Raw genomic sequence first — 12,232 nt, 5'->3', positions numbered from 1 at the left:
ACTATACAATTTATCCATGTAACCAAAGACCACTTGTACACCTAAAGCTACTGAAATTTAAAAAAATAAAAAAAAAAATTAATGAAAAGATCTTAAAAGAATTAAAAAAAAAAAAAAAAAACAGCAAGAGAAAAGTATCTAGTCACATGTAAGGTAATTTTTACCAGACTAAGAGCAGGTTTCTCAGTAGAAATAGAACAAGCCAGGAATCATGGCATAATAGACTCAAAGTGCTGAAAGAAAAAAAAAATTGTTCAAAAATACTATGTCCAGCAAAGCTACTGTTTAGCCATGAAAAAGAAGTAAAGTCTTTCCTATACAAGCAAAAACTGAGAATCAATTAATCACCACTAGATTGGCCTGAAAATAAATTCTTAAGGTAGTCCTACATCTGGAAAGAAATAGATGATATGTAACATCGTGAAATCATGCAAAAGTAGAATTAGCGATGGGGAAAAATGTAATCCAGGGAAAATTGTGGTGCTATGATCAGAAGGGGAACATAAATACTGGGGAAAAGGCAATATATATTTGCATAACTCTGCATAATCATATAATATGTTACCGCTTTTTGTTTTGTTTATATCTTTATACATGCTGGTTTTGGTCTTGAATAATCTGAAGATGAATCTACGTGAATGAATTAATTTTTATATATTTTATTTTTTCTACCTCCGACTTCACCCAGCTCCCAACCCCCATTGCATACTGAACCCATTAATGGCTTCATTTCTATCATGTCAGTCATCAGTCCTTCTCTAAGCCCTAAGACATTCCTGAGCGAGGTAGGAAGTGGGCCTGCATTTCAGAATGGAACACAGAGTTCATCTACCCGATATGACCCAAATATCAGGTCAGAAGATGATACAGAGCAGGTAAAACACAAAAAGGAAAGACAGCGTAAAGTCAGTTCCATTTTATAAAAATGCCTTTCTTTTTCATTCTTCTTGGAAAATAACTTCTTGTTCTCAAACTTTTGGTGGTCAAAAAAATATAAATAAATAAATAACTGTTCATTTTTTTCTTTCGGATACATAGAAGCATACAGCCTGCCTCAACATTTTTTCTTTATTCTTCTACCTAGCTGCATACCTCAGAATTAATACCAAAATAAAATGTATTTCGTTTTTCTTTCACAATCACCTCTTCCTTTCTTAAGCTTCATATTTTAGCCCTCTAATTAACTCCCAAGTAGGGTAATACTTAAGAAGCGTTATGTATACAATTCCTGAGAGACTATTTAAGAAACAACCCCTAGAGTTATTCCTTGCACAGATTTGATGAGTGTCCTGGATCCCCTTTTGATCTGAATTAATTAACATTCCCGAGGGAGTGCTGATTTTCCAGCATTCTTCAACCTTTGACGCAGAATCTCAAAATTCCCTTGTACAATAACCTTGGGTAACAACATGAATACAAATGGCTGTTCAGATTTCAAGACCTTCTATTCTAATTCTTTGTAAACTTAGGCTGAGACAAGGGGGGAAAAGCATGTATTTCCCTGGATAAATCTTAAATTCTGCCATCAGAGTTAAGATTTACCTTCATCTGTCTCTTCAGAGACACAGATTTTTTAAAAGGCATCCTATGCTTGACTCTAAATCCTCATTTATATCTTAATCTCCATCTAGAGATGGAGCACCTCAGGGAAGTCCCAGGGATCGCCATCAGCTCCCCCTTCTCCCTAACACGTTGTTAAAGTTTCCTTTTTCATAAATAATTTATTGAGTTCCTAGAGCTATAGACTGAAGTGTTTATTTTGGATTCTATATTTTTTTCATTCACTACATGTATTGAGTGTCCACATTTATGATATAATATGCACTTACACTTCTCCAGGTGTAGTAATATAAGAAATTGTACTGATTGGTGCAATTACTGAAAGTGAAAGTCCCATAATCACCATCAGTTATAATTCTGTGCTTTTAGAATGTATGACATAAAACTGGCAGCTTGTTGAGAGCATAGCAGTCATGCTCTCATCTATATATCAATGCTAGGAAATATTTTAAGAGAATAATGTCATCTGAGGAGTCCATAAAGTCTCGAATGTAGCTTTTGAATGAATCATATATGACATTATAATCAGCAAGAACAGGCACATCATTCTATTACTTCACTCTATTCCACCAGTTAAAGTTGGAGCTTCTAGAAGAAGATCTTTCATATACAAGACTTTTCCAAAATAACAGATAAAAACATAGACACAATAGTCCCCAAAATATTTTTTTTGGACAATTCAGGCAAGTTATTTTTCAAGTATCCATGATAATGCTCTGTTTAGAGAAATCAAAGACATGAAGCACAGATTATTCACAAGAAACAGCTGTTTTGAGAAACGAATCTGATTTATTCATTTAATAAATATTTTTTGGCACCACGCAGGTCAATATTGTTGGGAATATAGTCATAAGAAAGATACGTTTTTATTAAAGCAGAATTTTAAATGAAAGGTATGCTTTGTGGAATAGGATTTTATAAATCTTTGAATTTATGTCAATACAATGAAATGACAAACCATAGTTGTTTATCATTTAGTCTTTAATATGTGACTTTCGGTATTCTTATCAATCTGTTTCTGTTACTAAGATAACAATTTATAATGTTTTATAATAATGAGAGTAAAATCAAATAGGGTATGGCAGGTCTTCATATTATCATTACAAGTTTTATTTTATAACTTGTACCCATTGCAATTTTCTTTGCTAATTTCCTCAAAAGTTAACTATGTAAAGATATTTATATTTCTATATAATATCTCTAGATTCGTTTGTTCTAGATTTTACTTGTCTAACAAAATTCATGGCCTTAAATCATCTAACTTTGAAGATATCATCTTTAGATAGAATGTCAATTTTGATTCTAAAAAACTTGATCTTGCTTTACATGTGAATCGCATCATGCAGTTAATTGGTTCACTAATTATCTATAAAAATGTGGAAAAAGTCCTAAAGAATGGTTGACAAATACGTGCTAAAAGTAGGGTATAAATATAGGCCAACATTTAAAAGCTTTCCAAAATATTCTACATAAAGATACAAAGAAAAAAAAAACAATTTTTACAAAAATCATCATAATATATGCTTTGTGACTGTTATACAAATAAATATATAAAATACATGATACAATCCTTTATCTAAAAGCATGTATTTTTCAACTTTTGCATTTGACTTTTTAGAAAATATATCTAAGATTTTACATATCATTATGTGATAGTCAACAATAGTGTCAAAATTCTAAACAATTTGATTCAATGTAAGAGGCTATGGCAATGTTTCTCACTTCAGTTACTGTTAAGTATCCTCTTCTGCAAGGCAAGTCACATTACCTCTATATTATCTAAAAGTGACTTCTCCAGGAATCAAGAGTGCAGAACATGACAGGATGAGCCAGTAGAGACTTTTCACCCTCCCTTCATAGGGTAGATAACCATTCAGGTAATCAGAGATTTTCAGTTTAATCATCAGGGCATGAACTTCAGGGCTCAAAGCTGCTGATAGCCAATACACGGATTTGAGGACAGATTCAACTAACAAAGCCAATGGAGAGATACATCCCAAATTCATGTTTGAGCCTTCAGTTCAGCTATGCTTGTAGCAAGCCAGTTACATATCACCAGGTTTTCAATTAGTTAGAACAATAAATTTACTTATCTTCTCTTTTGAATAAATGTATTTAGGCAGAAAGAGAGTATCTGGGAGAGCATGAATAAAGAGCATGAGAAAAGTTGGAATATCTTAGCAAGGCAATGACATCGTAAGACTGCCAGCACTGTAGAGAAAACAGAGGAAGAAAGAAGAGAGGCACAGGAAGGGGAGAAACAAAAAACAGGAAGGGTGAGAATCACATGAAAAATAATGAGAACTTTAAGGAAAATATGGGAAGAAGGTTTGACTCTAAAGCTATTAAGGGGATATAATTAACAGGGAAAAAATATAGCATTTGAAATATGAGCAGAAACCAACAGGGAGAAAACAAGGCTGATATACAGGTTTCAAGCTTGTAATATGATATTAATTGTTATTAGTCGATGAAACAAGATTATAAGGAAGAAAAATTAGAGGTTAGGAAGCAGGGATGGAGAAGAGATCATGAACTTAGTTTCACACCTTATGAATCTGAAATAATCATGGGCTATCCAAATGAAAGTTCCACAAGACAGTTGGTTATACAGGTCTGAGACATGGAATAAAATTTGGAGATGTCAGAGATACAATTTTTTTGTTTCTTTTTTTATTATACTTTATATTCTAATTTTAACTACCATCTGTATACAGAAATTAGTTAAGAATTTAACAGTAGATAAAATAAATCAGAAGTAATACTGAAGGCTGGAGTGGGAAAAAAAAAAGAAAGTATATCTGAGAACATTAATATACGAGATATACATAAAATAAGAACAGCTTGAAAGTAAACCTAAAATCTGTCTTCAGTAACAAGATTTAAAATAGAAATAATTATAAACAAAAAATAAACAAAAGGTGTAAGTTAGGCTATGTAAAAGAAGAGCGAGGAGAGATTCTAAGATGAGGGAAGAGTCAGCAATATCAAGTAATACAGACGGGTCAAATCTTCCATTGAATTTAGGAAGTCATTGGTGACTACTGGTATGAGGCATCTCAGAAAAATAGTAAAGGTGGAAGCAAGATTGCAGTAGAGAGTGGAACTGCATTAATAATTCACTCAATGGGTCATTGAGTTTGAAGTTGATTTCAAACTTTTGAATCTAATTCTTTATAGAATCAAGGTCTCCTAGAAACTTGGTCATTTCCTATATGAAACTTTCAAAGAAGATATTTATATTCCCCATGAGAATAATACTAACTATACAGGATAAGGGGTCACACTGAATGTCTCAGGAATTGTGGCTGATATTTTTCTATGAGAAAGCATAAGTACATCTAACATAGTGAATGACTTCCAAAACATTCATATTTAAAATTCATTTGACAACCAAGATATATTGTAACATTTATAAGAATGTCTTTGGTATGACCAACACCAAAGCAAATACAAAAACAAAAATCCTTAAAGACATACTCTGTGTGAATGTTATAAGTTATCCAAAAATCTTGTTTCTATTTTGTCCCTTGTTAAATTTTCACCCTATGACTTGCTGAGAAGCTGCAGGAGAGAGAATTTCCTGATAAGTTGTCTAACAGCTTATTCTTTCCTCCTGCTATGTCCTCAACATCTATGTTCAATATTAAATTGCACTGCAGCGGAGATGAGTGTGTGTGTGCTTTAAGCAAAAGACAGAGGCTTGAGTGACTTAGTAGCTACAAATATAAACTACTGACAAGCAATTAACATATACTTTGGTTAAAAACCAAACGTTTCCTTAGCAACAATCATAATCACTATTTTACAGTGAAAATTGGTATATTTATGATACCTTGACATTAAGATATTCAGTGAGCATATTGATGTTTAAATTCATGTTTAAATGCAACTATTTATAAATCAATCATCCCACAAATCACCTTTTCTTAAGTCTGAAGTGCAAATGTGTGAGTTTAAGATTTCAGATTGACCAAAGTACTTATTTTCTTCCACATAGCTCAGTTTAAAATTTGTAAAAAGTATTAAACCACAGGAAAGAAAAGTGATAAAAGCAAAGATGTGATTCAGCAAGTTTCTTAACGTTTGAAACTAGATGGAAGGTCATAATTATTTAAAGCAGAATACAAAATAATCACATTGCAAATGACAAAATTGGGTGAGTATGGATAACATATACTATCAAATTGACTCTGGAGAAAATATGACAAACTTAATAAATAAGGGTAGCATGAAAATCAAGAAAGAGTAGTGGTGTCAGTTAAAATATTAAATAAAGGTATAGGTAAATTAGAGGGATCCTTCCCCAAGTTCTGAGCAATTTTCCGCTAAGCTTTCTACTTCCCCCTAACTAAGAGATTTTTTTTCTGAAGAAATTGTCAGAGAGCCACCAGACTTTAAGTCAAAGAAAGTAAGGTCGACTCTTTGCTTGAAAACAGGAATGTCCACCTGCTGACAAGCTCTGCTCACACACAGATTTCCAAAGAGCATTTCAGTGCCCAGCTACTAGTGACACTGACAGCTATCTAATAAAAATCCACACACACATATATTTTTTAAAATGTGTATATATTTACATATATATATGTTAAAATATGTATATGTATTTCCCTCATCTTTTAGAAACATAGCAAAAGTACTTGTCTCAACTTCCCAATAGTTAAGCTTGGCCACGTGACTAAGTTCTGGACAAAGGCAAGTGAGAAGTCTTATATGCCACATCCCATACTGTCTTTATTCATGAAACCTTCTTTGCAGGAGGCTTATTTTTTTCCCCAAAAAAAGTTATCTGGGGTAACAAATCCTCAGGGCAAGCTTGGAAGCCACATGTTGCAGATCATTCCCCCGGCCCCAAGATCCTGTTGACGTAAAATCCACCCACAGAGAATTACATGAAAAATAATAAACATTAAACAATTACACGTGAAGATACATGTGTTTCCATGACCTGTATACTCAACTAATAATTTAATGTGAATGGAGAAGCAGGATTAATCAGTCTCTTTGAATAAAACCTGAAACCCCCAAAATGGAAAATAAACCAGAATAAAAAATAAAAGGTGGGAATGGGGAGAGGGAATTATAGTGAGGTAGCCAAATAAAACCTCTTTAAAATAAATATGATTATAGTAAATATCCTCACAAAGATAAGAAAATATAATTTTTAAAAAGCAAATAACTTAGAATAAGAATGAGATCTTGAGAGAAAAATATTAAGACCCACAAACAAAAATAATAACAACAACCAAAATACTCAAAATACTCCTAGACCAATTCTATTTCAATCCTAACACAGCATCTGAACTGCTTCTCGTGTTTACTAATGACCTCCATTTTTGAAATCGGTAACTATCAGTTCCTGTCTTTCTGGAATCATTAATGGTATTTGATACAATTGATCCTTATAAGCTTTCAAGGGCCCAGAGCTCTTCTTTTCTTAAAATGAAGGAAATATGAGGTAATACTCAGCAATATCAACTAATCCAGATAGGTCAAATCTTCCACTGAATTTAACAAGTCATTGGTGACAATTGGCATGGAACATCTCAGGAAAAATAGTAAAGGTGGAAGCACGATTACGGTACAGAGAGTGGAATTGCATTAATAATTCACTTAATGGGTCACTGAGTTTGAAGTTGAATTCAAACTTGTGAATCTAATCCTTTATAGAATCACGGTCCCTTAGAAATCTTGACCTCTTCTTTTCTTAAAATTTAAGGTCCAGAGATCATTTCTTTTCTTTTCTTAAAATTTATATCCAGCCCAACTTCTCCTCTGAGCTCTAAACTTGCAGGGTTACCTAAATTGTATGCATTATATTCATCTCAAACATAACATGTTTAAAAATGAAATCTTAATTTGCCTTTCTAAGTTCATATTAGTCTTCCCATCTCAGTAACAATTCTAAAAATCTTGAAGTCATCCAATCTCTCTCTTTACTTCATATCTCACATTTAAGCCATCTGAATACATTATGTTGATTCTATCTTTAAAATGTATTCAGAATCAAAACCACTTCTGACCACCTCACTGCTAATACCTTAGGCTGAGCCACCATTTCTTTGTGCCTAAATTACTGCTTTGGCCCCTTAATTTCTCATTTCTGCTCTCATCTACCTATTGACTATTTCCACAGAGCAGGTAGAGTAGCATCTTTACAATGTGCCTTAGGAAGACTTCTGATTTCATTAAGAAGCCCCCCTTGTTACAACACAAAAACCTTGTACACAACATAATTAATGAGCATAGAATGACCCAGAGAAGGAGAAAGAAGAAGGTGGACTGGCTGGAGACCTAAGGGCCAACAACAACATGGCACTGAGCCCTCTAGGTTTCCTTATTCTGGCCCATAATCTGGTACAGGGCTCCAACATGGAATGGCAAACAGATGCAGGCCCAAAAAGCTCCGAGAAAAATATATTTACTCTATCCGAAGGACCAGGAAAAGGGTGGCCTAAAAACCGACAAAGTTTTGGGCAATACTTGCCTACTCCAGCCAAATACCAAGGGGAAAAATTGCCCCATCTCTACCCCACTAGTGGCTTCAGCAATGTAGGGAGCTGATTTTTCACAAATGACAACCTTGTTTCTGAGAAAGCAGGTAACTGCCACTAAATTCACCTACTCAGGGAGTTGTGATGAATGGTTTTATGTGCTAACTTGACTGGGCGATAAGATACCCAAATACTTGGTTAAACATTATTCTGGGTGTATCCGTAAAGGTGTTTGTGAATGACATTAACATTTGAATTGTTAAACCCAGTAAAGCACATTGACAAGCCAAGTGTGGATGGACTTTATCTAAACCACTGAAAGCCTGAACAGAACAAAAGTTGCTCTCCCTACCTGTCCTCAAACTGGGACGTGAGTCTCTTACCATCAGACTTAAATTCAGACTGGATCAATACCATCAGTTTTCCTGTATCTCCAGCTTGCTGACTGCAGACCTAGGGACTTCTTGTCTATCTATCTACAGATAGACAGACAAGTAAGTAACCTATTTATCATCTATCTAATTTTCTATTCATTCTGTATCTCTAGAGAACCCTGGCAAATACAGTAATATAGCCAGGTTGTGCACTAGCAGGATGAGATCTTATATCTCATTCACTACCAGAAAGAAGGAGGATGTACTGAGTCCCCCACTCCCAACTTCTACCCATATCATGCTGTTAGCACAGTCCTCCACCTGAACCACCAAGTGAACTAGGTGAGCCTCTATTCCTACCTACTACCAAGCTGACTTAATTAAGGAGGCAATATGAGGATGACCTTGTCAATTGTAGGTTTCGCTCCACTACTCCACGTCACCACCACCACTCAATGTCAGTGGGCTCAGTGGAAGTGAACCTTCATCCCCACCTGGGCAACAATGAGACTGAAAACTATGTTGCAAGTCTAGGCTAGTTAGCACTGTGCTTTATCCCCACCCTTGTTGTCAGGGATATTGAGTAGCTGAGCCTCCACTCCCATTCTGCAGAAAAGAGCATTGCAAGTCGACTCTCTAAAATCGCAGCAAAACTCTAAAATTGTAGTCACCAGCGAGCATAAAATGCAACAAGACTATTTTAATAACCAATTAAAAAGCAGCACTGAACATTTCTAAGAAAAGCCTAAGTCAAGGAACACATTTATACACATCATGATTTACGCTTATATATACTTACTACAGAGAGGACTTTGTCAAGGATCACTATACAATGTTAGCAACATTGTGCACTAGCAGGATGAGGTCTCTGTTGACCCTAGGATACAAGAGGGAAGTTGATTGTATACACCCACCCAGAGGCAATGAGGCAGTATAAGTCTGGGTCTTAAAACCATTGAAAGGAGGACTGCCACTCTGAAAACTCATGGAATTTAGTGGCCAGCATTTTTGAAGACATAGAAAAATTTAATGACTGTCATGATCTGTGGAATGTCTCAAAAAAAAAATTAAAGATACAGGTTCAGCAAAGCTGAAAAAGGCATTAATTAATAATGGAAAAAATGGGGAAAAAACACAATCTATTTTTGCATATTGTAGTAAAGTAGCCATAATTTATTTATATATATACACACATATATATACACATATATATGTGTGTGTGTGTGTATATATGTGTATGTGTGTGTATATATATACACACATATTTATATATCTGTGCTTAGAACTTGGGGTGGGATAAAAAAAACGTGCTGATGGTATAAAATAACCAAATGTTAAGTAGTATAATAGGAAGAAACAATATCTTGAATCGGTAAATCAAAATATAACATCATAAGCATGTTATTTAAAAATATATGAATACATAAAATAAGAAACATCACAAAAAAGGGTTTAACAAACTTGTATATGAAAACTTGACTAAAGGGGCAGGAACGTGTTCTTTTTTTTTTTTTTTTCATTATACTTACAATTTAATGTTCTTTTTTAAAAACAATGCACAGCTATTTCTTTGATTAAAATAATCATGAATTCTAAGAAACTGCTTTGAGATATATATATATATTTCCTTTAAGATATAGATATATAGCTATATATATCTATCTATATCTATATAGCTATATATATCTATCTATATCTATATAGCTATATATATCTATCTATATCTATATATGATATAAGATATATATATCTATATATATGATATATATACATAGCTATATATCTATATCTTAAAGGAAATATAAATCTACATCAAAATGGCAACTATTTACTAAACATGCATTTTATTTCATAAACACAGAGCAATGCTCTTTGCTTTGGCATTTTCTCAATTACACAGTATCTTCCGTTCAAGTTACCATCTCCTAGAAAATTATTTGAGAAAACCTTATTTCTCACAATGAAACCTCATTATCTGAAGCTCAGTTGACTATTATTCTATCCTTAACCCTGATTTACAAATACAAAATAAGAATTCATATAATGTATGCTATGCAAAACTCAGTATATCCTGAATGGAAATTTTTCAATAAACTTTGTAAAGATGCATGAAATGTTTGCTATCATGTTTTGAAAAATATTAGCACACCAATGTAACTATAGCTAATGTTCCAAAATGGAGTATTTTATTTCATGCTTACCATATCAGATGGAATGTAAGGTTAACAAACTTTCAACACCTCTTAAATGATGGGATTCATGCACACATATTCGGAAGTAAAATTAACCACAGAGGTGAAATCTATACCTACCTGGTAGAGGTTAAATGGATGGCATATTTAAAATCACCATTCATAGCTCTTGGCACACAGTATACACTAAATATTTTTTGTTCTATCATTTATAAGATACATTCAACAACACATCAAAGAAAGTAGGAAAGTAAACATTCAAACCAAACTCTTGCATGCATTCTTAGATTGCTTTTTAAAAATATAGTCAAACATTAGTAATAACACGTTTAGTAAAAAGAGTTCTGAATGGTAAAATTCAAAAATTGTTTAAGTTCAAATTTTTAACATAACATAAAATTGAAAATCAAAATTTGAGTACTTTCTGGCAAATTGGTTCATTTTCTCATAATCTGCCTTATAGCTAGGGATAGCCTTAGTGCTTTCATATTGTACATTTTCACTTACAAATCATACACATTCTTTATAATGATATTTTCTCCCATCTTTTCTTGAAATTCAGAAAAAGAAGTATATGTGTCTCATTTAAAATTCTCCACACTTCTCAGTTTTATGCTTTTTTTCTAACTTAATTGTCCACTTTTCCTTGTCCCTATTTGATCTTCACTCATCTTACTATAAACATTCACTTACTTTTTAAAAATTCCTACCACCTCTCTCTTCCACAACCAGTCCTTATATTAAGCAATTAAATAAAAATGACCAAGTCACCACCAGGAAAAGATAAACGTCCATTCTCAAAACTATTACTTCAGTTGGCTTTAAGAAAGTAGGATGGACAGTAGGGAGACATCTTTTCTAGCAATTCTGCAAACCAATACCACCATTCTCTGCAAAGCAGACAGGAGGAAATTGATTGTTTCATTGCAATGTTTCATATTAAAAAACCAAAACATCATTTCAACTTTCCCATACTCTATGGAAACTAATATTCAGAGCAAATATGTATTCTTTCATTAAATATTTATAGAGTACTTACTAAATTCTGGACACTGAACTAGTTAGTGGAATTACTAAAATACAATGTGCAAAGCCTCAAATGAAATATGCTTTTTCATTTAATTAAGAGAGCAAGACTATGAGATAGAAAATGCCTGAGTTTTCCAGGTGATGCAACTATAGCTTACCCATATTAAATTACTTACTCTATTCTATGCAGAATAAGGGTTGAAACAAGGATTTAACTTGACCTCTGATGCCTTGACCTCTGACACCAATGCTTTTGCTTTCAAGAATTATACCTAAATAATTATGTTGATGTCAACGATAATGATAAGTATCAATCTCCATGTACTGAAATATACCTTGGTTTCAGGTTCTGTGCTTGTGTACTTTACATATGTGAATTATATCCTTTTATTACCCTTTATAGACAGAAACCAAGGCTCAGAGAAGTTAAACAACTTGATCCTTGCTGGTAAGGGAGTGGAATAGAATTAAAGCTCAATTCCATCTGGTTCTCTATTCTTATTTTACTGTCAATTCTCTATAGCAACAGTTATTGGAACTAGAAGACCCACCTCACAGCCTCTCTCTTACATATACACATTTG

At 33.4% G+C, this 12,232-nt stretch overlaps 1 protein-coding gene across 16 annotated transcripts in view; it reads right to left on the bottom strand.

Moving 5' to 3' along the window:
- The window catches only part of PCDH15 (protocadherin related 15), a 1,828,063-nt gene that overhangs the window by 970,902 nt on the left and 844,929 nt on the right, over positions 1-12,232 (bottom strand). The window lies entirely within an intron of this gene.

This window comes from Theropithecus gelada, chromosome 9, assembly GCF_003255815.1.
Source record: "Theropithecus gelada isolate Dixy chromosome 9, Tgel_1.0, whole genome shotgun sequence".
Taxonomy (NCBI): domain Eukaryota; kingdom Metazoa; phylum Chordata; class Mammalia; order Primates; family Cercopithecidae; genus Theropithecus; species Theropithecus gelada.
Note: the sequence above shows the minus strand (reverse complement) of the source record. Positions and strands in the feature narration are given on the sequence as shown.